Source organism: Bombina bombina, chromosome 1 (genome assembly GCF_027579735.1).
Source record: "Bombina bombina isolate aBomBom1 chromosome 1, aBomBom1.pri, whole genome shotgun sequence".
Taxonomy (NCBI): domain Eukaryota; kingdom Metazoa; phylum Chordata; class Amphibia; order Anura; family Bombinatoridae; genus Bombina; species Bombina bombina.
This window is the reverse complement of record NC_069499.1, coordinates 1247962674-1247985166: the sequence shown is the minus strand read 5'-3', so window position 1 is coordinate 1247985166 and position 22493 is coordinate 1247962674. Positions and strand designations below refer to the sequence as shown.

General features: G+C 36.4%; 1 protein-coding gene across 1 annotated transcript in view; it reads right to left on the bottom strand.

The window, feature by feature from the left end:
- CDH13 (cadherin 13) overlaps nt 1-22493 on the bottom strand; it is a 1791933-nt gene that overhangs the window by 623358 nt on the left and 1146082 nt on the right. The gene's annotated exons all lie outside the window — the stretch shown is intronic.

Genomic DNA, 22493 nt, shown 5'->3' with positions numbered 1-22493 from the left:
TTACATTATCCCTATGTACCCCTAATCTGCTGTCCCTAATACCGCCGACCCCTATATTATATTTATTAACCCCTAATCTGCCGCCCACAACGTCGCCTCCACCTGCCTACACTTATTAACCACTAATCTGCCGACCGGACCGCACCGCTATTATAATAAAGTTATTAACCCCTAATCCGCCTCACTAACCCTATAATAAATAGTATTAACCCCTAATCTGCCCTCCCTAACATCGCCGACACTTAACTTCAAACATTAACCCCTAATCTGCCCACACTGCCGGTCCGTATCTACTCTTCTTCCCGGATAGCATGAAGACTTTGGAGCCTCTTCTGGACTTCTTCAGCCGTCGGATGATGGATGTCTAGCCCCCGCTTGGGCTTAGATGAAGATATCGGAGCCAGGACAGATCGGTGTGATAACCAGTGAGGTGAAGACAAGGTAGGAAGATCTTCAGGGGCTTAGTGTTAGGTTTATTTAAGGGGGGTTTGGGTTAGATTAGGGGTATGTGGGTGGTGGGTTGTAATGTTAGGGGGGGGTATTGTATGTGTTTTTTTACAGGAAAAAGAGCTGAATTTCTTGGGGCATGCCCCGCAAAGGGCCCTGTTCAGGGCTGGTAAGGTAAAAGAGCTTTGAACTTTGGTAATTTAGAATAGGGTAGGGCATTTTTTATTTTGGGGGGCTTTGTTATTTTATTAGGGGGCTTAGAGTAGGTGTAATTAGTTTAAAATTGTTGTAATATTTTTCTTATGTTTGTAAATATTTTTTTATTTTTTGTAACTTAGTTCTTTTTTATTTTTTGTACTTTAGTTAGTTTATTTCATTGTAGTTATTTGTAGGTATTGTATTTAATTAATTTATTGATAGTGTAGTGTTAGGTTTAATTGTAGGTAATTGTAGGTATTTTATTTAATTTATTTATTGATAGTGTAGTGTTAGGTTTAATTGTAACTTAGGTTAGGATTTATTTTACAGGTAATTTTGTAATTATTTTAACTAGGTAGCTATTAAATAGTTCTTAACTATTTAATAGCTATTGTACCTGGTTAAAATAAATACAAAGTTGCCTGTAAAATACATATAAATCCTAAAATAGCTACAATATAATTATAATTTATATTGTAGCTATATTAGGATTTATTTTACAGGTAAATATTTAGCTTTAAATAGGAATCATTTATTTAATAAGAGTTAATTAATTTCGTTAGATTTAAATTATATTTAACTTAGGGGGGTGTTAGTGTTAGGGTTACACTTAGCTTTAGGGGTTAATACATTTATTAGAATAGCGGTGAGCTCCAGTCGGCAGATTAGGGGTTAATGTTTGAAGTTAGGTGTCGGCGATGTTAGGGAGGGCAGATTAGGGGTTAATACTATTTATTATAGGGTTAGTGAGGCAGATTAGGGGTTAATAACTTTATTATAGTAGCGGTGAGATCCGCTCGGCAGATTAGGGGTTAATAAGTGTAGGCAGGTGGAGGCGACGTTGAGGGGGGCAGGTTAGGGGTTAATAAATATAATATAGGGGTCGGCGGTGTTAGGGGCAGCAGATTAGGGGTACATAGCTATAATGTAGCTGGCGGCGGCGTGCGGACGGCAGATTAGGGGTTAATAAGTGTAGGTAGCTGGCGGCGACGTTGTTGGGGGCAGATTAGGGGTTAATAAATATAATATAGGGGTCGGCGGTGTTAGGGGCAGCAGATTAGGGGTACGTAAGTATAACGTAGGTGGCGGTCGGCAGATTAGGGGTTAAAAAAATTTAATCGAGTGGCGGCGATGTGGGGGGGGCCTTGGTTTAAGGGTACATAGGTAGTTTATGGGTGTTAGTGTACTTTAGAGCACAGTAGTTAAGAGCTTTATGAACCGGTGTTAGCCCAGAAAGCTCTTAACTACTGACTTTTTTCTGCGGCTGGAGTTTTGTCGTTAGAATTCTAACGCTCACTTCAGCCAAGACTCTAAATACCGGCGTTAGAAATATCCCATTGAAAAGATAGGATACGCAATTGACGTAAGGGGATCTGCGGTATGGAAAAGTCGCGGCTGAAAAGTGAGCGTTAGACCCTTTTTTGACTGACTGCAAATACCGGCGGTAGCCTAAAACCAGCGTTAGGAGCCTCTAACGCTGGTTTTCACGGCTACCGCCAAACTCCAAATCTAGGCCTTTGTATTTTGAAGCCACAACCTAATCAAATGGATTGAGTTTGTAGGTATAATCAGATCTCATTACTTTATCACATTGTGTACATAGACTTGCTTCTTTACTTTATATTTGTTCTTAAACCAATCACCAATACTTGGAGAGAGCAATGGGAAATCATAATTGTATAACCTTATCTCTTCTAGAACCCACTAGGAGCGTAATTTATTGTACTGGCTGTGCTAACACAGCTTGGCCTTGAGGCCAAAATATATAAAGGGACAGCCAAGTCCAAGGAAAACCTTCATGCTTCAAATAGGGCATGTAATTTCAAACAACTTTCCAATTTTAACACCAATTTTGCTTTGTTCTCTTGGTAATCTTAGATGAAAGATAAACCTAGGAAGGCTCATATGATAATTTTTAAGACTTTGAAGGCTGCCTATTATCACATGCTTTTTCATTTGCTTTTCACAACAGGGGAGAGCTAGTTTATGAAAACCATATAGATATGGTTATAAAAATTACAGACACACACAAGCAGATGATGATATGAAAATATGGAGACTCCAACAAAAAAAGACTAAGCAGTTAATTAGGAAGGTTAAAGCTGATGCAGAAGAGAAGATAGCACAGTCAGTAAAACATGGGGACAAAACATTCTTTAGATATATCAGTGAAAGAAGAAAAAATAAGGTAGGAATAGTAAAATTGAAATCAGTTGATGGTAGAATAATAGAAGGAGATAAGCAGATTGCAGACTGTCTCAATGATTACTTCTGTTCTGTTTTCACTAAAGATTGTGAAGATACAATGTCTACATTAAGGGATGCTATGCAAAATAGAAACAAGCTTAACAGTAATCTTTTTACAGAGGATGAGGTTTTGTTAGCATTATCAAAAATAAATGTTACAAAGGCAGTGGGTCCTGATAATATTCATCCAAGGGTTTTAAAAGAACTTCGTTCAGTGCTAACTGTCCCATTAACTGATCTGTTTAATCAGTCACTATTAACAGGAGCTGTCCCAGATGATTGGAGAATAGCAAATGTAATACCTCTTCATAAAAAGGGCAGTAGAGAAGAATCTGGCAACTACAGGCCAGTTAGTTTAACTTCAGTAGTAGGGAAATTAATGGAAAGCCTCTTAAAGGAAAGAATTATGACTTACATAAAGACAAACAATTTAGAGGACCAAAATCAGCATGGTTTTACTTCAGGGAGATCATGTCAGACTAATCTAATTGACTTCTTTGATTATGTAACAAAAGTATTAGACAAGGGAGGAGCAGTTGATGTAGCATATCTAGATTTCAGCAAAGCATTTGACACCGTCCCACACAATAAACTTATTCACAAACTATATCTCCTTGGTCTAGATTCAAAAATTGTGAACTGGGTGGAATGCTGGCTTAAGGACAGAAAACAAAGTGTCTTAGTAAATGGAGTTCATTCAGCAGAGGGGGCTGTTACTAGTGGTGTTCCTCAGGGGTCAGTTCAGGGGCCTGTTTTGTTTAACATATTTATCTGCGATATCAGCAAAGGGCTACAGGGGAAAGTATGTCTCTTTGCAGATGATACAAAAATTTGCAACAGAGTGGATGTTCCAGGGGGGGTAGACAAAATGAGAAGTGATATACAACAATTGGAGGATTGGACAAACGACTGGGATCTAAAGTTTAACACAGCAAAGTGTAAAATAATGCATTTAGGGAAGAAAAATCCAAATGTTAATTACAGACTCAATGACACTTTACTGACTGTTACAGACGAGGAACAGGACTTGGGAATTATTATTTCAGATGATTTAAAACTTAGTAAACAATGTAGTAAGGCAGCGAGTAAGGCTAGCAGAATGCTTGGATGTATTGGTAGAGGTATTTGCAGCAGAAATAGTAAGGTTCTTATGCCACTTTATAGATCATTAGTTAGGCCTCATCTTGAGTATTGTGTGCAGTTCTGGAGGCCATATCTTCAGAAGGATATTAACAAACTTGAATCTGTGCAAAGGAGGGCTACCAAAATGGTACATGGTCTAAAAAATAAAACTTACCAGGATAGGCTCAATGACCTAAATATGTATAGCTTAGAGGAGAGAAGGGAAAGAGGTGATATGATAGCAACTTTCAAGTACATTAAAGGGTTTAGTAAAACTGAGGCTGTGGGTATTTTACATAAAATGGAAAATTCAAGAACAAGGGGTCATGAGCTCAAGCTAAAGGGTAGTAGATTCAGGAGTAATTTGAGGAAGCACTTCTTTACAGAAAGAGTGATTGATTTATGGAATAAACTTCCTCAAGAGGTAGTAGCAACAAACACTGTGGGGGACTTTAAAAATGCATGGGACAAGCATAGGGCTATCCTACGAACTAGATAAGTTTATACTGTTAGGTAAGGTGGGGCAGACTTGCTGGGCCTATGGCTCTTATCTGCCGTCAATATCTATGTTTCTATGTTTCTATATCATTGTGATCATGCACGTGGATTGTGGCAGACACTGCAGTAATTGGATAAAATGAAAGTCAATAGATAATTAACAAAATGTCATGTGATCAGGGGGCTGTCATAAGCTTTAATACAAGTTAATCCCAGAGGTAAAAAGTATATTAATATAACTGTGTTGGTTATGCAAAACTGGGGAATGGGTAATAAAGGGATTATCTATCTTTTAAAACAGCACAAAATCTGGTGTTGACTGTCCCTTTAAGGATAGGTGGGGATACCACAGGCTAAATAAAATATTTTAAATGCAATAATAAGGGTAAAGGAAATACTTATAAACAATTTAATACACTCCAGCAGATAAAGTGGGTCATTGGGGACAAATTAAAGGGAAGAACATTTATGAGTAAAATGTCTCTTTTAACCTTGCTGCTCACTTAATTATTATAATCAATATTCTTCCTCTGCAATTGTGTCAAAACAATCACAAGCAGCACAACCTCTCACCTGCAGCCTTAAAACACCTGACAATTTACACCCTATCAGTAACATCAGTATTATATATAACCATGTGTCAATTTATATTGGATGTGAGATACATTGATTTACAATTTATAAGTGAATATTACTCTATGTACCCTTCATAAACAACTATGTGGATGTGAGTTATAGTACAAGAATATGTCATAAACATGATAATATTACCTGTTTTTATTGCCATTTCCACACAGGTCAAATTATATGTTTTAACAATATTAGTGTAATAAAACACACCTCACATGGATGTGTATGACAATTACAGTTAAATAACAGAGGACAAGGTTTATGGTGAACTATAATAATATGTATTTTTGGCATCTTGGATGAGGGAGCTGAGGTGCCTGTAGTGGATTTCCTTGTTCTCCTGGTTTTAGCATATTCTGGTGTTTGTGCTGGTGTGCTGGCCACAGATGATAGGCTGGAGGCAGTGTCCTGCTGGTGTGTAAAGTGCTCAACCCACACACCCAAGAGTTGATTTTGTTCTGTCCATCTATTGTCCATCTGCATCTGCATATCAGACAGAATTCACATAATCTGTGACTGGGTTTGAACACTTGCACTTAACAATGCTGTCATGTCCCTCTGCAGCTCTAGGCTGCATTTGTGTAAACTCTTTTGGCCAATGAAGAACCTCTCTTGGCTCCTAATGAACCTTTCTTGGTTCTCAGTGCTTGTCATGAGCCTGCTCTGGAGTGCAATGTATTCCTCACCCAGGGGAAAATACAATGCATCCACAGGCTCTTGAGCAACAGGACTGCCAGTTGCTTAAGGGGCAGGTTCAACTGTAGCTTCTGCTGCTTGAGGGGCAGTTTCAGCTGCATCTTCTGCTGCTTGAGGGTCAGGTTCACCTGCATATTCTGCTGCTTGAGGGTCAGGTTCACCTGCATCTTCTGCTGCTTGAGGATCAGGATCACCTGCATCTTCTGCTGCTTGAGGGTCAGGTTCACCTGCATCTTCTGCTGCTTGAGGGGCAGGTTCAGCTGTATATTCTACTATTTGAGGGGCAGCTGTAGTTTCTGCTGTATTGCCATCTGCAGATGGTGGAGCTCATCCAATGGATGAGGATGGTGGATCTCGTCCAATGGATGAAGATGGTGGAGCTCGTCCAATGAATGATGATGGTGGAGCTCATCCAATGGATGAGGATGGTGGAGCTCGTCCAATGAATGAGGATGGTGGAGTTCGTCCAATGGATGAGGATGGTGGTGCTTGTCCAATATATGAGGATGGTGGAGCTCTTATGGTTGATTGGTAGTCCCACTGATTACCAGTGTTTGACCACTTAGCCTCTACAATACTTGTGACATAGTCTGTGGGTAATATCCATGACCGACATGAGATTGTGTTGTGGTGGGTGTAAATACATGGACCCTTTGTGGCTGTCTTGGCTCCCCTCAGATCCATAGGAAGGATATTCCTCTGGCCAGGAATCTTGGCAATGACAGTGACATCATTCCTGGGTCCTCAACTGAAGCCATCCAACTATGCTCATGCGTGGGAGCATACTGTTCATGTGGTTGCCTGAAGACTAGTGGTGGTTGTTGTGATGGTGGTGGAGGCATAGCTGTTTTTATCCTCGTGACAGGAGGTTATGTAGAGGAGTCAAAGGATGAGAGATTAGTACAGTCAGATATATGTCCATGTGGCCATACAATGTACTCATACATGCTGTGGCCTATACTGATTCTCATGTCCAATTCTATAACATAGATTTGAATATGAGCAATATACAGGGATGTGTTTTATACAATAGTTATGTGTACATGTCAATGATGAAATAATTTGTTCTTTAAGTGACACTATGTTTACAAAATTTACTTTAGCCTGATCTAGGCACAGAACCTGCTTTATTGAGCTAAAAGTATTGGGATGGCTATAGTGTCCATTTAATGAAAACGCTACATGTGGCTTGTGACCTGTGTTACTTGGAGACATGTTAGTATTGCACTATTCCACCTCACATCATGAATTGCATTGTGTTATGTAGCAGTAATGTCAAGTATAATTTTAGATGTTTTTGTTAGTGCGCCAAATACCATGCTCCTCATCATGTACATGGATGTGTGATATTAAAGGATGTTATATCGCAACTACATACAATACAGGTATGTGGGATGTTTTCTGAGGATCGCAAGTTTGTCCAACTTACACCAGTCTAGCATCTAACGGTGCCGTATATGTAATACCCAGATGTGCGAGGTGAAATTACGGCGCAGGTTTCAAAGCTTGCACCGAAGCCTGCGCTGTATATGTAATATCACCCGAGATGTTTTAAAACCATTTATCACGGACATTTTTTTATCACAATTTAAAAGAACTCCCTCGAGCGTCTTCAACCTCACTAGCTCACCAGTCCTTATGTTATTAAATACTATTTAATATCATATGGACTGGTGTGGCTAGCGTGGCTGAAGACGCTCATAGAACTGAGGGATGCAGTTAGCGCGCGACTTATAATCTCCACGAGAGTTAGGTTAATTCCATCATACTTAAAGGGACATAAAAAGGCAAACTGAAAATACACTAGACATACACATTTGTTAAGGAAACATCGATATTTGTCTTGTTTTAATGAGATGTATATCCAAAAGAATGTAGCACTTAATTTAAAGAAATTGAAGGAATAATGCCAACGTCAGCAGTATTCATTCACTTCTAATTAATAGTTAAATATATATATATATATACATAAGCTCACTGGATATCCCCTTTAACCCACTCCTTTTCTTCACAAAGCCCAGCCGCTCTAACAGGAGGCTTAGCATGGTGGCTCCTAGGACCTGCACTTAAGGAGAAGCCTTGAAGGCTTGTGACAGGAAGTAAGGAATACTGCACAAATAAAGTTTTTTTTTTTAAAAAAAAAGGTAAAATCCATTTAAAATCATGAATAATACATATTGCAATGATTTATATTAAGTATAAGCTACGGCTGAGCCATATTCCTTTAACCGCTTTGATGCCCATGACGAGCTATGCTTGTCATGTGCATTGCTACCTGTAGGTGCATGACAAGCCCTTTTCATAATGCTGGGGCATAGCAAGAACAGCTAAATGCTGGAGATTGTTGGTGGTCTAGTGGGCGGCATTCCCAGCTATCTCACATGCCATGAATTATAAATATAATAATGGCATATTGTGAATCTGCTGGGCCTGCTGAAAAACACAATATATCATTTGTGTGGGTCAGTTACTAAAATTTGACTTACAATAGGGTTTAAAAGTAGGTAACAAAAAAACTCAAAACGTAGATCGGCACTGGGGTGAAAAAGACTTAGCAGTAAAAGGGTTAAGGATCCTATATAAACAGGAGCTCTTTCCCAAATCACACTGTCGCTTTAAGCAAACATAACTGATATCACCCTAGCATTTTCATAGCAACGCTTTGTACGTCTGTCAAGAAATAATTATTCAGATCAAAGAAAGTTCCATGAAATTTGTTCTTTTGTTGGACTATAAACATTTGGTGTGGAAATTGTTTTGATGTTGTTGAAGAAAAGAACACTATCTCTGTTTATCTTGGATGGCCTTTTACTGGAATAATTGAAGAAATGGCTGTGACACTGAAGCTAAGGCTTTAGGGAATTTAAAATGAAATTGCATGAGTTCCTAGAGAAAAGGGACTTATATAGTGATCGGCCTCAGTAGGTTAGGTTAAAGTTCTCCATAAATAAACACCTTTTTCCTTAAAGTTCCAGTATGAAAACACGTTCCATTAATATTTCATATATGGGGTGAACAATTCTTTTGACTCTAAGCTCTTCAGGCAGTTTTTGCTTTCCCTAATAAAATGATAGACATAAGCCATAGGCTATGCTGATACGGTATCCAGTCTAGCTATTTCAGTTGAGTAAAAAGATACACTGCTTATAAAATGCAATAACTGTAACTTTCATAGAGCTGTAAATATGCACATTTATCTTCTAAAATATATTCATATAAACAAGTCGTATTTGCACAATTAATGCAAAACCAACAAGTGGAATACTATATACAGTGATGTATTCCTAAACTCAAAGTGACAATATTTAATTTGTGTAGAGCAATATTTTTATTTTCTGATATCTATTTTATTTCCTCAAGTAATTTAAGCAGGTAATAGGATGGATTTAATTTAAACTGTTACTTCACTACTTTAGATTTAAAAAAAAAGCTTAATATGTTTAATTTGCAACAAAGAAACATATAAGGCTATATAATATCCGTAGACCTCACTAATTTGCACTTCCTACCCAGTTACTCTATTAAAAACACTTAAAACTAAAACCATGTTATGGCAAAGAAATGTTGGTCAGTTTATAACAATTTAAATTAAATTAACCACTTCAAACGTTTGCTAAAACTGATTTTGACAAGCTATGGGGGAATGTATGCACTATCACATTATAATATAGCAATAAAAATGTTCCACTTAATGGTTATTCTGTTTTTTGAATGTTTATGTAGAACAAAATATATCATTTGAATATTTAATGATATCAAATGTAACATTATTCTCTTTGAATATTTACTTCCATTGAATTACACTGGTCCATGAGAATCAACATTAAAATGCTAATATTCAACATTTGAAATGTGTTATAAAGGGAAACCTAACATCTGTTTGCAAAAGCAAAGGTTTCCTATTTAGTAGGGATGTGCATAATTTCATCATTTGGCATGCCTTTCACAATACAAATTTGGGTATTTGTGTGTTGTGCATTTTTAATCTATTAAATCCAACGAGCTGAATGCCAAATGCAGAAAATGTACAGATCCATAATATTTAGCAGTTATTTGGAATGAACAAATGCTGACAATATTTATTATTTTTATGGAATGTAAAGAAACAGTCACCACGTGCAAATTTCCAAACAAGTGAAAAACAGCACACCTGCGGCACAAGGGCACGGAATCACAGACTGCCAAGTCTCACCTACAGAATGCACAAATAGATTCCAGCCTCAAAAGTTAGTTAGTCATGTATGAAACACTGTAGTACTTTTCCTGAGGACCCTGTTAAAGGGACAGTCTACTCTAGAATTTTTATTGTTCAAAAATATAGATAATTACCTATTACCCAGTTTTGCATAAACAACAAGGTTATATTACTACACATATACCTGTGTGATTACCTTGTACCTAAGCCTCTGCAGACTGCCACCTTATTTCAGCTCTTTTGACAGATTTGCAGTCAGTACTGACTCATAAATAACTCCACAGGAATGAGCACAATGTTATCTATATGGCACATATGAACTAACATTGTTTAGCTGTGAAAAACTGTCAAAATGCACTGAATTAAAAGGAGGCCTCCAAGGACTTAGAAATTAGCATATGAGCCTAACAAGGTTAAGCTTTCAACAAAGAATACCAAGAGAACCAAACAAATATGAAGATAAAGGTAAATTGGAAAGTTTTTTTAAATTGTATGCCCTATCTGAATCATGAAAATTAAATTTTGATTAGACTGTCCCTTTAAGAAGAGGAATATGAGTTAAAAAAAAACCAACTGTATTACATTTTTTATTTAACTTTAATGTCATTTTAACTCATTTGCAGCTAGTGGGGAAGCATGGGCCTGCTTACAACAAAAAAAAAAAACTAAACCACAGCATAAAGAAAATATATTTTATATAAATTGCTGATAGTTTAGCCACATGATAATTTTTTTATAAACAATTAAATCCCATCTGTTTACATTGTTTTAAATCTATACACATATTTCATTTCTTGTAATCTTCACTGTGTTTTATAGCGTGCATTTTAGAGCAAAGCACCACATAGCAACTAGGAAGCCAATTTTACTTGCATCATAATACTGAAAGTTGCATCTGATCCTTCCCTAGATAAGAAATAAAGTGTACCATAAATTTGCTCTGGGATGACGGGTCGGCTTAGATTTTATTTAAATTTGTGCAGTTTACAGTACAGTAGGTAACAGGGATTTGCAGACGTGACCTAAGAGTCCTCCGTCAGGGTATTTGTTGCAGGCAGGGGACTCTTTTGATTTGGTTTTTATAGCTGTGTGAGCTGTTTTTACCCAAGAGCCCAGGACAAATGGGATTTAAAATTGCATCTAGGATATTAGTTTCAAATGGATGCTGGGGAGGAAGCTTCTCTTGTGTGTCTGAGAAATGAATGCCTTGAATACACAAGATGGAGAAAAGCAAAACACAACTAGATTATTATTTTAGATAGAGGTGATATTGTAGTAGCTGCTGTTTTAACCCTTCCATTACTGAACTTTATCTGGCACACTGCAGTAAGGGAGTAGTTTTTATTACAACCTTTATAAAAAGGGCCACGCAAGTCAATTGTTATAATTTAAGCATCAGAAAAAAAAAAATGAAAATATTTTGCGGGCAAAATATTAAAAAAAAAAAATAATTTAAACTGTAATTTTGTAAAAACAAAACAATATAAACTGTTATGGAATCTAGAGATACACACCTTGAAAATACTCTTAAATGTGTGGCTTAGGGAGAAATATAAATTAGCTCCTGCACATATCAAGCAATCATTCTACAGGTAGGAGCGTTAGGGTTTAACATTCCACTGAATACAATATAGTTTCTCTCCTCTACATTTTTTAGAGGAAAGCACCTGAAAAAATAATGAAGGTAAACTGCAAAGTATTTTTTAATAATGCGTGATAAATTATTTTTAGTGAAATAATTGTGGTTGTGTTTTTTATGTACACTCGATGTATATTATTATGTATTGTGAGAGTTTCCTACTTTTCAAGGTTTTTTCTTTTTAAATTCTTTTATAATGTAACAATTGTGCATACTGTCTCAAAGTTTGAAAATATAATTAAAAAAAATAATAATTTAAGGATCTGGGGGTCGATCCGATAAAAATCGTCGCCCGCAAAAGCCGGCGACGCCAATAATTGCGCGGATTTGGTATCCTATATACGGCGTAAGCTAGAAGTTATGCGCGTATATTTCTGCCGTCGCCCGCAGTTTTTTGGGTCATAGGCAGGTATACCAAACCCGCGCAGTTTGGTATCCAATATGCAGCGTAAGGACTTACGTGGCGAAAATGGAGAAAACTTACTCCATTTTCACCTCGCCACAAAAAGCAGCCGTAAGAAGCCTTACGCTGACTATTGGAGCCCCGTAACTCCCTAAACTATCTAGAAAATAAACCTAACACCTAACGCATGCGCAATGTCTATCTCCCTGTCAACCGCGATCTGCTAAAATAAACCTAACACCTAACGCATGCGCAATGTCTATCTCCCTGTCAACCGCGATCCCCCCCCCCCCGAAATCCCTAATAAAGTTATTACCCCCTAAACCGCCTCTCCCGGACCCCGCCGCCATCTACATAAACTAACCCCCTACTGTGAGCCTCTAAAACCGCCGCCATCTACCTTATCTATCCCCTAATCTGACCCCTTACACCTCCGCCACCTATATAAAAATTATTAACCCCTAATCTAATCCCCCTATACCGCCGCCAGCTATATTAATATTATTAACCCCTAATGTAAGCCCCTTACACCGCCGCCATCTCTATTAAAATGATTAACCCCTAATTTAATCTACCTACCCCGCCGCCAGCTATATTATCTATATTAACCCTAAGTATATTATAGTTAATATAGGTATTACATTATATATATTAACTATATTAACCCTAATTATATTAGGGTTAATATAGTTACTATAGTATTTATATTAACTATATTAACTCTATCTAACACTAACACCCCTAACTATATTTATATTAAATTAATCTAATTAATTTATAAACTAATATATTCCTATTTAAATCTAAATACTTACCTATAAAATAAACCCTAAGATAGCTACAATATAATTAATAATTACATTGTAGCTATGTTAGGGTTAATATTTATTTTACAGGTAAATTGTTAATTATTTTAACTAGGTATAATAGATATTAAATAGTTATTAACTATTTAATATCTACCTAGTTAAAATAATTACCCAATTACCTGTAAAATAAATCCTAACCTAAGTTATAAATACACCTACACTATCAATAAATTAAATAAAGTACAAACATCTATCTAAAAATACAATTAAATTAACTAAACTAAATTACAAAAAAAAACAAACACTAAATTACAAAAAATAAAAAAAAGATTACAAGATTTTTAAGCTAATTACACCTATTCTAAGCCACCTAATAAAATAATAAACCCCCAAAATAAAAAAAATTCCCTGCCCTATTCTAAATTAAACATATTTCAAAGCTCTTTACCTTACCAGCCCTTAAAAGGGCCTTTTGTGGGGCATGCCCCAAATAATTCAGCTCTTTTGCATTCAACAAATACAATCCCCCCCCCCCATTACAACCCACCACCCACATACCCCTATTCTAAACCCACCCAAACCCCCCTTAAAAAATCCTAACACTACCCCCCTGAAGATCTCCCTACCTTGTCTTCACCACACCGGGCCGAACTCCTGATCCGATCCGGGCGATGTCGTCCTCCAAGCGGCAAAGAAGAATTCTTCCTCCGGCGATGTCATCCTCCAAGCGGCAAAGATGAATTCTTCCTCCGGCGACGTCTTCCTCCAAGCGGCAGCAAAGTCTTCATTCTTCCGGCGGCATCTTCAATCTTCTTTCTTCGCTCCGCCGCCGCGGAGCATCCATCCCGGCCGACTGCTAAACTCGGAATTCGGCGGACGCCATCTTGGATGACGTCATTTAAAGGTACCTCATTCCAAGTTTAGCAGTCGGCCGGGATGGATGCTCCGCGGCGGCGGAGCGAAGAAAGAAGATTGAAGATGCCGCCGGAAGAATGAAGACTTTGCTGCCGCTTGGAGGAAGACGTCGCCGGAGGAAGAATTCTTCTTTGCCGCTTGGAGGATGACATCGCCGGAGGAAGATTTCTTCTTTGCCGCTTGGAGGACGACATCGCCCGGATCGGATCAGGAGTTCGGCCCGGTGTGGTGAAGACAAGGTAGGGAGATCTTCAGGGGGGTAGTGTTAGGATTTTTTAAGGGGGGTTTGGGTGGGTTTAGAATAGGGGTATGTGGGTGGTGGGTTGTAATGGGGGGGGGGATTGTATTTGTTGAATGCAAAAGAGCTGAATTATTTGGGGCATGCCCCACAAAAGGCCCTTTTAAGGGCTGGTAAGGTAAAGAGCTTTGAAATTTGTTTAATTTAGAATAGGGCAGGGAATTTTTGTTATTTTGGGGGTTTATTATTTTATTAGGGGGCTTAGAATAGGTGTAATTAGCTTAAAAATCTTGTAATCTTTTTTTTATTTTTTGTAATTTAGTGTTTGTTTTTTTTTTGTAATTTAGTTTAGTTAATTTAATTGTATTTTTAGATAGATGTTTGTAGTTTATTAAATTTATTGATAGTGTAGGTGTATTTGTAACTTAGGTTAGGATTTATTTTACAGGTAATTGGGTAATTATTTTAACTAGGTAGATATTAAATAGTTAATAACTATTTAATATCTATTATACCTAGTTAAAATAATTAACTATTTACCTGTAAAATAAATATTAACACTAACATAGCTATAATGTAATTATTAATTATATTGTAGCTATCTTAGGGTTTATTTTATAGGTAAGTATTTAGATTTAAATAGGAATATTTTAGTTTATAAATGAATTAGATTAATTTAATATAAATTTAGTTAGGGGTGTTAGGGTTAGATAGAGTTAATATAGTTAATATAAATACTATAGTAACTATATTAACTATATTAACCCTAATATAATTAGGGTTAATATAGTTAATATATATAATGTAATACCTATATTAACTATAATATACTTAGGGTTAATATAGATAATATAGCTGGCGGCGGGGTAGGTAGATTAAATTAGGGGTTAATCATTTTAATAGAGATGGCGGCGGTGTTAGGGGCTTACATTAGGGGTTAATAATTTTAATATAGATGGCGGCGGTGTTAGGGGCTCACTTTAGGGGGTTATAGATATAATATAGCTGGCGGCGGGGTACGGGAGCGGCGGTTTAGGGGTTAATAATTTTATTAGGTTGCGGCGGGGTAAAGGAGCGGCGGTTTAGGGGTTAATAGCATTTTTATTGTTAGGCTAGTGAGGGGGGATAGCGGATAGAGGGTTAGACAGTGCGGGCTATGTTAGGGAGGCGTGTTAGACAGTGCGGGTGTTTTAGACTTTAGTCAGGTTTTATAGGCGCCGGCAGATTCTAACGTGGCGCAAGTCACTGGCGACGCCAGAAATTTGTACTTACGCAGATTTCTGGACATCGCTGGTTTGTGAGACTTACGGCACGTTAGCATCTGACGGCGACCTATATGGGATGGCTCGAGTTGCGAGCTGAAACTGCGGGCGACGCCGGTTCCCTCGCTTGCGCCGCAAACTGCGATCGATATCGGATCGCGCCCCAGGAAAGCAAATATTTTCTATACAGTATCTATTTTTTTTTTTTTTAACAAGTAAATTTCATTTTGGTTTTCATGCTTGCGGAGGTTTTCCTGTGTCAGCCAATAGAGACTGTGGGGTTTGTTCAAGCCAGGAAAATAGAATTCATATTGCATTAATAATAAACGCGCATGATATGCTAATATGAATTTAAATTGTACTTAATATTTTTTTGATACAGAAAATATTTTGATTTATTTTTATGATCTTTCATTTCCATGTTTTGTTTCAGTGCCTCAGTTAGTAGGGAAATGTTGGAATCCACTTTCAAGTTATTGCACCATCTTTTAAAATGAATTGAAATGCATTATGGTCTCTGAAGCTGTTTAAATTTTACAAGACTGTTAATATTAATCCTTTTATTCTCTAAAGCTGGTTCACTAAAGAATGGAGAGATGAGTATGTTTTAGTCAATCAGCTGCATAGACTATCATAGGAACTGGTGGGACACAACAAACACAATGGAGGCTATGGAGACCTTTGAATGATGTTTGTTGAATGTTTTTCATTTTTACCTAGTACAGTTCTCCTTCCTTCTACTTGATCTAGACGGTATGTACAGTGGTTGAGTTTTGAATCATTTATGGCTCTAGAGCAGTATTTCTCATTTCCAGTAACCAAGGAGCCCAAACAAGGCAGACCGTTCAGTATCTCAATCATCATGAGTGCCTGTCAGAGTTCCTTGAGAACTGGAATTGAGAAACAGTACACTGGATAGTCAATGAAAAATCAGTCATGTAGAATGGTGTTTGTGTTTCCTTTGTGCAGGATAATTGCAGTTTACTATCACAGCTCTCAAATTATATTTAGATAGCTGTGAAATTCCTTTGGATGTGTTTTGAAAATAATGAATGTCAAAAATGGGGTTGACTGTTTCTGCTAAAAGATGTATAAATAGATTCCAGCCTCAAAATTTAAAAGAAAAGACCTCTATTTTATCTTAAAGGGACAGTCTTGGCCAAAATGAACTTTCATGATTCAGATAGAGCATGTAATTTTAAACAATTTTCCATTTTATTTTTATCACCAATTTTGCTTTGTTCTCTTGGTATTCTTAGTTGAAAGCTTAACCTAGGAGGTTCATATGCTAATTTCTTAGACCTTGAAGCCCACCTCTTTCAGATTGCATTTTAACAGTTTTTTCACCACTAGAGGGTGTTAGTTCACATATTTCATATTGATAACACTGTGCTCATGCACGTGAAGTAATCTGGGAGCTGGCACTGATTGGCTAGACTGCAAGTCTGTCAAAAGAACTGAAAAAAGGGGCAGTTTGCAGAGGCTTAGATACAAGATAATCACAGAGGTTAAAAGTATATTATTATAACTGTGTTGGTTATGCAAAACTGGGAATTGGGTAATAAAGGGATTATCTATCTTTTAAAACAATAACATTTCTGGTGTAGACTGTCCCTTTAACATAACCTTTGTTTCTGCTAATCTATTTTAACATATTGCATTGTTGGTATTTTTTTTTATGTTTCACACAATTTTCCATTTGAAAATGTTAAATATCTGGACTTACAAAAACAAGATGGTTGATATACAATGTTCTGCCTTAAAACCAATATGCCTGATCTGGGATTAAATCCGCCCCGTTGTCGTCCTGCTTTTTTATTGTATTAAAATACTAGCAGCAATTCTCTAAGCTATGACCAGAAAGTATTGAGCATGAAGAAGCCCCTCATGAATAAGGGAAAGTGCTTTTTCTAACACATTTTTTTTGCCCCCAATCTAGTCTTACTCCCAACATATAGGAAATTGGGACTTTTTAATGATTGGAGGGCATTAAATCCTAAGTGGAAAGTGAGGTAAAAAGTAATGTTATAAACTGTTTGCAGACCACTGAGCAATGAACTTGTCAGAGACTCTTATCTTTAAAGTAAAGTAGGAGTATCTATGTGAGTGTGCAGAATAGTGATGCATATAAAGGAGATACCAAGTACCACTGGTGGCATGAGTTGAGTATAATTAAAATAATAGTGCTAACATAATCAGCAATCAAGTATTGAATTGGTCAGTGTAGATGGGAATACAACAACCAAAACAAGCTGTGGGGTTTCCTGTAAACAATTTAATATTCTTCATCCGGAAAAATGCATCATTAGGAACTCATTAAAAGAGAGAGGAGAAAAAAAAACTCACTATACTGTCTCTTTATATAAACTGATTCTACAAGGGAAATGGCACATTCCAATTTGGAAAAAAGTATCGTTAAATATCTTTCATGAAATTGCTTTTATGCTATCTGATTTTGGCTATCAATTTTATTTTAGCCATCATCCTTTAGATGTAATGAAAAAAAATTCACATACAATTCTCAAGCCACTTAGCTTGGTGTTTGCAAATCTTCTGGAACACTGAACTCCTAGAAAGATACTTGACAGATAGAAACTGTTTGTCCAACCTAAGGCCTGGGGGTACAACATACTCATCCAATACATTTTTTCCAGCCTTCCACGTCTCCCAGCTGAATTTTGTACATGCCTGGAGCAGGATGACATTTTGACATATTTTGCTCTTACTAAAAAGCAATATTCCCCTACAAGTAGCAAATGCACACTGATAGAGATGTAGAAGTTGGAGACAGAAAATTGGAGAAGTCACAGCATATAGATCATTCTGAAGCTGTTCAATAGCACAGATCTGTTTTAAAAACACCACTAAAGTGTAGTAGATTCAGGAGTAATTTGAGGAAGCACTTCTTTACAGAAAGAGTGATTGATTTATGGAATAAACTTCCTCAAGAGATAGTAGCAACAAACACTGTGGGGGACTTTAAAAATGCATGGGACAAGCATAAGGCTATCCTACGAACTAGATAAGTTTATACTGTTAGGTAAGGTCGGGCAGACTTGCTGGGCCTATGGCTCTTATCTGCCGTCAATATCTATGTTTCTATGTTTAATATTATGATAAGTTATCATTATTAACCAAGGGGATCTTCAGAAAAACAATAAAATGACCCAAACATAATAGTATCAATAGATGTGTGCAACAAAAATAAGTTTCCTGCTGTACACTTCAGCTGCACATCATTTTAAAAATGGTGGCTCTCTGGCATCTCAAGTTCATTCTTATGGTCAGGTATAAGGACCACAATTCCAATAAGGTGCACTCTCCCCTCCCTCAAGACTCCCATATAATTATATATTTATTAATTTGATTTACATCTTCAGTCAACAGATTATTCAAATAATAATAATTAAAAAATGCAAAATTAGTCAAATTAATATGAAGTTGATAATTGCACATGACATGGATTGATATTAATGGTTCATTGAAAAAAAAATGCATTCAAACTCATTAGGCCACCATAATTAATATTTAACTAATTAGCTGTAATATTGTTTTACTTTTGTTTAGCCGTGTATATTTTGTTTCTGTGGTGGTCTATGAAAAAAATCAGTGCCAAAGCAAAACCCTGCATGGTGCTTAATGCTAATTATTTTTTCACATATATAATTCTTATCACTGACTTGTGCAATGCGTTCATCTAACTCCCAGAAGCAAATATTATGATAGATGTTTATTAGAAACATTTAAAAATGTATGTTCTATTTGAATCATGAAAGAAAATGTTGAGTTTTGTCAATTTGTCAAAAAAACAACTAATAATATGCATCAAATCTTTTCTTTTAGAACTGTGAAATGTAAATGTAAAATTAAACAAAAAATGATTCTATCCCTTTAAAATAGATATTGCTAGCATACTAAGGCCATTTAGATCCACTTCTAGTACTAAAATGTTTGATTAGAAAATGTCTGCTATATCCATTGAAGTCAGAATGTATTTTTTTTAGAAAATTTCCTTAAAGTGAAAGTAAATCCTAGCTTTTTACAAACGCTAGGATTTACTATTGAAACAAATAAAGGGGACTTTCATTCATGAAGTATAAGATACTTTATGTAGAAATCTCCTTTATTTCATTCAATTGATCACCGTTTTTATCTTGTACAGCAGTCCACGGCAAAAAAAAAATTTGGCTAAGAGGTGACATTTTCACCACTTAGCCAATAGCAATGCGGTAAATCTGGCTCCCATGGGCGCCAAACCGCATTTACCACACGGCTATTGGCTAAGAGGCGAAAACGTTGCCTCTTAGCCAACTTTTTTTGTTGTTGCCATGGGCTGCTGTACAAGGTAAAAGAAGCGATTGATTGAATCAAATAAAGGAGCTTTCTACATGAAGTATCCTATACTTTATGAATGAAACTCCCTTTATTTGTTTCAATAGTAAATCCTAGCGTTTGTAAAATGCTAGGATTTACTTTCACTTTAATTACAAATTTACATGTGCTTATTGGAAGCAAGCCAACTGCAACTGAATAAAGAGATTGCAGACAATAGTTTTCCTGAGCTCAAATTTAACTCTTTTGACAGTAATATGTAGCATTCTGAAATCTAGAAACTGAGAATGTTATGAAGTTAAATAATATATGCTGATCCTTTGAGGTTATTTCTAATTCTCTTGTAGATTTTTCGCTTTTCCATTCATCCTGAGAATTGCTGGATTATATGAAAGCAACAATGGAAGAAAATCATAAACAAAGTCACGTGGATGGAGAACAAAAACAAAACAAAAAACATTATCTTTAAAACTTAATATTTTAAACAACTTTTTTTCTTCAAAGAAATAGCGGTAAATGAACAAAAACTTCACCTACATATCTTTTTAGTAGGGTCCAGATATCTGCTGACATGACAGTGCCAGTATTTTTTTTATCATATCTCTCCATATGATGCTGAACCAAAATTAGCTTAGAGAGTATTTTAAGTCAAATATAAACTAGGGGAACAGATACCCTATCTTCCTATTTATAGAAATTACTTAGCTGTTTACACATACAAGTATACCCTACACAAATAAACATACACATGCATAATACACTTTTATAAACACAAACGTGCATTAGTTCTTAGGAAGGTCAAGTGACAGTTCAGATTTAATATGAGCGGTTAGATTGCGCTGTAATGTAGGTATAACAGGTCATGACGCTTCTGAATATGGAGGCATTATTTTGTAACAGTCTAATGAGCATGGATTATTTCCGTTAAGTTTGCCATAGTCCTGATAAGGTATTGTTAGCTAATATACAATATGAAACAATATGTTGATTTAGCAGGTCGTATAATTGACAGTGCTAGTTATGTGTCAGATAATTTTGTCAGTAATACTGTTTTTAATACACGGTTGTTAAATATGTTTATTTACTAGGGGTTGCTAGGATACGGGCGCAGCATGATGATGCGTGTCCCAAGCTGAGCCACACCTGCACAGGGTGATTGGGAAACAGGGTATTTAAGGAACTGTTATGGTGTTGGGTCTGGTTGTTTGTTTGAAAACGGGGGTAACACCCCGAAACGTTACACTATGTTAAAGGAATAAAGGATCCCTTTGTCAAATCCGGTGAGTGCCTTCCTCTTTTTGGACTCATTGAAATTGTTTCTGATGTATTCTGAGACATCCTGTATTCTTCTCAATCTCATGAATAGGAAGACCTCTTTATTGCTCTCCAGCCGCAGAAAACAAGGGTCTTAAAGGAAAAAAAATATTTTAGACGGCTGATATCTAAGGATTTTGTATACATGGACTGGAGGTTCAATGCTGCGATTTCTTTAATGCAGAATCGAGAACGGATTACTCATCTCTACATTTCTCACAGGTGAGTGGTTACTTTTTCTGTCTTTTTTCCGATGTAAATGTGAATCAACCCCCCTCTGGAAGCGCTGTTTAAAACATCCAAATTCTTTTCACACATTTTCTCACTGTGGTAAAAGTGAGATCCCCTAAAGAGCTGCTACTAGGGCATGCCACATTCACATACAATATTGAAAAGTTCATTTTTGGCGCTATTTTCTACACCTTCTCACACACACACACATATATATATATATATATATATATATATATATATATATATATATATATATATATATATATATATATATATAGTTGATATAAGACAGCACTCTCTGGGCTTAATAATAGGTGCAACAAGTGCTTTTTATTTAGTGACGTTTCGGGGAGATTACCCCTTCATCAGACCAACGGGTAATCTCCCCGAAACGTCACTAAATAAAAAGCACTATTTATAAGCCCAGAGAGTGCTGTCTTCTATCAACTGTATCTTATCTACCATTCAGCACCCTGGCAAGTGGAAGAAGTTTGTAAGAGTGCACTTGTCTCTACATATATATATATATATATATATATATACATATACATATTTAGACATGTATATGTAAGTATCTCTCTCTATGTTAAAGCCCTTTGACTTGCTTTTTTTTCTAGCACCTGAGACCTCATATCTTTGTGCCCTTATATTTTTTTTGTGCAATTTTTTTTATTTATTATATAGTTCCCTTCCATGTTTTGTATTTTCTATGGGTGATTACAGCCACCTGTGCACCCCTTCTTTGTTCTCAGTTTGTTTAGCTTTGTGAGCTCGCATGATGGTGTGCCTGTGTTAGGGACTCAGGCTAAGGAAAGGACCTTGACGTGGTGCCTGAGCTTTCCCATTTGGCCAGATGCGGTGACTAACCTTTCCAGTTGTGCTTTTATCTTAGCTGTGAGCTAGCTGGTGAGTGCTGGGTGTTTCTATGTGTTGTATTACTTTTTATTTGTAATCTCCCTTGGTTCTTGCACCCATTCCGGACTGGGGTTAACTGCCTGTGGCTCTGGTGACATCACAGCTTTTTTGGAGTGCTATTTAGCACCCAGGGCTGGATGTTACTGAGTCACAGGATGTGTACCTGATCCGGTCTTGGAGTGCAGTTCCCTTCCATGTTTTGTATATATATATATATATATATATATATATATATATATATATATATATATATATATATATATATATACATATACATATTTAGACATGTATATGTAAGTATCTCTCTCTATGTTAAAGCCCTTTGACTTACTTTTTTTTCTAGCACCTGAGACCTCATATCTTTGTGCCCTTATATTTTTTTTGTGCAATTTTTTTTAT